The 4,290-nt window shown below is 37.5% G+C and overlaps 1 pseudogene; it reads right to left on the bottom strand.

Annotated features, from left to right (window-relative positions):
- Positions 1–1,011: 1,011 nt before the first annotated feature.
- Positions 1,012–3,397, bottom strand: LOC108756366 (annotated as a pseudogene).
- Between the last annotated feature and the right edge of the window lie 893 nt (positions 3,398–4,290).

The raw sequence follows: 4,290 nt of genomic DNA, 5'->3' as shown, positions 1-4,290 counted from the left end.
TAAACGAGAGAGTACACGACCTGGAAACGTCTCATGCAGTAACTGAATTGTTTCACGAGCTGTATGGCATGTGGCACCGTCTTGTTGAAACCACATATTGGCCACATCAATATCATCCAATTTCGGCAGAAAGAACTGTGTTATCATGTAGCGATATCGAGCACCAGTAACAGTCACTGCTTGACCAGCCTCATTTTCAAAAAAGTATGGTCCAATGATGCCTCCAGCCCAAAATCCACACCAAACAGTGACACGTTGTGGATGCATTTGTTTTTCGACAATCACATGTGGGTCCTCCGTACCCCAAAAACGGCAATTTTGGCGATTAACAAAGCCATCAAGGTGAAAATGTGCTTCATCGCTTAGGATGATTTTGCTCGAAAAATCAGCATCCATTTGAAATATTGTTCAATAATGAACACACGTTGTTCTATCGTGTAACGCTCCATTTTCACTAACTCTAAACTGTCAGCTGTTAAATTGTTTTTTTTTGGGTTGCCAACACTTTACTGCACAAATGGCGGCAAATTCAAATCTTGCGTTAATTTTGGGACACCCTTTATATCGTCATAAAACATAGAAAACTATACAAATTTTACTTAAACTATCTTTTCATATGTCTTATTATTTCGACGATAATTACGCACATGAGCACGGATAGAGTATATAAGAAAATTTATAATTAATTCTCAAAAATGATATGTTGTAATATAATTTTTTAATACATGGTTGAATTTGGAAAAAGATAATCTTTAATTTGGTATAATAAAATTTAAAAAAATTTGAGAAAACGATGAGGATATATTACTAAACAAAAAAATTTTTTAATAATTTTTTTTCACAACTTTAAAGGTCTCTTAAAATCATACAACTTTTGTTAAAAAATTTTTCTCCATTTTTTCTTTTATACTTCCAACAATATTCGACTCAAAAGAGAAACGCTATTTTTTTCAAAGGGATATTTCACCCCTTAAGCAGTAATTAGCATCCGTATAAAAAAATACGTGTCTCTTATAATAAATTTTTAAAAACATAACTGGGTGGACCCAGAAGTACCCGACCTAACAAAGAAAACACAAAAAATTTGGGAAAAGATATCTTTATTTCTCAACATAGTCTCCTTTTAGCTGGATACACTTTTCCCAGCGATGTTCAATAGCTTCGATGGCCTGTTTATAGTAAGAACCGTTGAACTCCTCAAAATAGCCATTAACCGCAGACTCCACCTCTTCATTGTTGATAAATCTTCTACCACCGAGCCATTTTTTCAACTTTGGAAAGAGAAAATAATCCGAGGAGGCTAAATCTGGCGAATAGGGTGCGTGGGGAAGCAATTCGAACTTTAACTCATTGATTTTGGCCATCGCGATAATGGATGTGTAAACTGGTGCATTGTCTTGATGAAACAACACTTTCTTTTTCGCCAAATGTGGCCGTTTTTCCTTGATTTCATCACCCAAACGCTGCAATAAGTTCGCATAATACTCGCCATTGATTATTCTTCCTTTCTGAAGATAATTAATGAAAATTATGTCACGCGCATCCCAGAAAACTGACGCCATGACCTTGCCTGCCGATGGAACTGTTTTTGCTTTCTTCGGAGCCGATTCCCCCTTTTCAGTCCATTGCTTCGACTGTTCCTCTGTTTCAGGTGTGAAGTGGTGGACCCATGTTTTATCCATGGTTATGAATCGGCGCAAAAATTCGGCTTTGTTGCTGTGAAACATCGCCAAACACTCGATTGAAACATCTCGACGCTGCTTTTGTTCGATTGTGAGCAAACGCGGCACTCATCTTGCGCACAGCTTTCTCATCTCCAAATTTTCAGCCAATATGCGATGTACAGCACTTTTTGAAATGTTTACCATGTCTGCTAGCTCGCGCACTTTCAATCGACGGTCACCCAATACCATTTTGTGAATTTTCTTCACTATTTCTGGAATGGCCACCTCACTTGGTCGACCACTGCGATGTTCGTCTTCGCAGCTCGTACGGCCTCGTTTAAACTCTGCCACCCAATATTTTACTGTTGTAAACGAAGGAGCAGACTCCTCCAGAGTAGAATCCAGCTCGGCTTTGATATTGGTTGGGCTAAGACCTTTCAAATGAAAGTATTGTATCACATAACGATGACCAATTTTTTCCATCTTTGTAAATTCACCGAGATCGTCCACTATTGATGGCTGCCAAATAAATACTGAACAACGTAGCGTCTTCAAACTTCATAGTTAAGCTTTAGAAAGTTGGTGCATTCCCCTACAGTGATTTTTTTTATACAACAACCGCCATCTGTACGTCAGGTCGGCTACTTCTGGGACCACCCTCGTATTTCATGGAGAATCAAATCGATGTCGGACAGATATATAACATTTCTTGTTTGTAGGATTCGAACCTAGGACCTCTGGATTATGAGTCTCTTGTCTTACATATTACACCATTTCTTTAGTTGATAAATGAATTACTTATTGATTTAACTTATAATTAGCATACAAATAATTGTATAAATATAATAAAAATCTTATAATTAATAAGTTTAATAAAATGTAAATAATTTAGAAGATTGCCACCATGAGAAGACATTGGATAAGATTCGGCTATTCTCACTTCACTTCCGATGAAAATAGATTTGTAGAAGAAAATATATTCACATAGAATCCATGTAATTTACGTAAATCATGTGAAAATTTGTTTGTATGATGTATATACAGAGTGTCTTATATGTCCCGGACCGGCTGAATATCTTGGAAAGTACTTTTGAAAAAAATGTTTTAGACAAATGTTGCAATACATGTAAAGTGTGTAACGGGAATTTTGTATACAAGGCTTGAATGATGTTAACGTGATTAAAAGACTCGAGAGAGATTTATTTTACCAGAGTATTAACAACTATTTGGTGATCAAAGACAGAAGTTCATTACGTTATATTTGCATAATTTCTATTAGAACTTAACAAGAAGATTCCATTTAGGACCGAACAGATGCACAAATTAAAACTATCTATATCTATGTAAACTACGCATGATCACGGTTATAATTTATCCGCACTAAAGCGGATCTTGCCGGATATATAAAAGAATTCGCACAATACGCTTGCGTCAATATATTTCGCGATTTACTCCGAATCTCGGATTATTATAATTGTTGTATTGTACAATACATATTTCGTTTCGGTGTTGGCACATTCAGAAAGGAGGGATCCAATCAGGCTTACAGCCGCACCAATTAGTGTCCCAATCCACGTTTCTATTCGCAGGTCGACTTCTGCATGCCACACAGTTGCCAGGTTCAATCGCGATTTCCTTGGCTCTGGAGCATCTACTATGAGACTCGAGGTGGCTCTTGGACAAAGCTCCGGGTTGTATGGAAGATGCCTTTGCCTCGTTTGAATCAGTGGCATCGTCTTGTGCTCCAGTCGCCACTCTTTATTTCTGGACTCCCGATCAGAATCTTATTGTTTTTAGCACTGGATTTCTAATCATTTTCGGCACACGCTGGTCTCCACTACTTCGGCCCTCCACTTTCGGTCTCTACTTTCGACATATCTGCTTATTTATAGATGCTATTGTCCTTTTCGCAACGTTACTATGTCGGTAATTATCTCTGCAAGTAATGTATTTTAGTAGTTTGACTTTGGATGGCGTCGCTATCCAAATTAAAGCCATTATAAATTATACCTTTTATTTTCATTTTTACATAAAAATGAATTTTTAATGCAAAAAATGGAAATAAGAAGCATAATCTCCAATGGCCTTAATCTGGACAAATACAGGGTCCGGCAAAATGATCTCCCACATTTTAATCTTTAATAAAAACGCCATTGTAAATGTTATTTAGATTTTATTTTTATTAACTGAAAATGTATGCTATGCCATTTGTTTTTATTGAGTTTTGAAAATTACAGAGTCCAAGTGGCGACCATTTTTTTCGATACACATTCGAAGCTGATTTCTAAAAGTTTCCATCACTCGAGCAGTAATTTGAGGCGATATTCCTGTAATTTCTTGGCGTATTGCTGCTTTCAATTCGTCAATGGTTCGGGGGTGGTGTTGAAAAACCTTCGCTTTCAGGTAGCCCCAAAGGAAAAAGTCGCATGGGGCAAGATCGGGTGAACGCGCAGGCCACCCAACTTCTCCACATAACGAGATTACGCGTCCTGGAAACATTTCCCTTAAAACGTCCATTGTCCTTCTTGCCGTATGAGCCGTAGCTCCATCCTGTTGAAACCACACATCCGGATGTTCAAGTTCTCTAAGTTTTGGTTCCAAAAAATGCGTAGCATGTCGACATATC

The sequence above is a fragment of the Trachymyrmex septentrionalis genome, unplaced genomic scaffold, assembly GCF_001594115.1.
Source record: "Trachymyrmex septentrionalis isolate Tsep2-gDNA-1 unplaced genomic scaffold, Tsep1.0 scaffold99, whole genome shotgun sequence".
Classification (NCBI taxonomy): domain Eukaryota; kingdom Metazoa; phylum Arthropoda; class Insecta; order Hymenoptera; family Formicidae; genus Trachymyrmex; species Trachymyrmex septentrionalis.
Note: the sequence above shows the minus strand (reverse complement) of the source record. Positions and strands in the feature narration are given on the sequence as shown.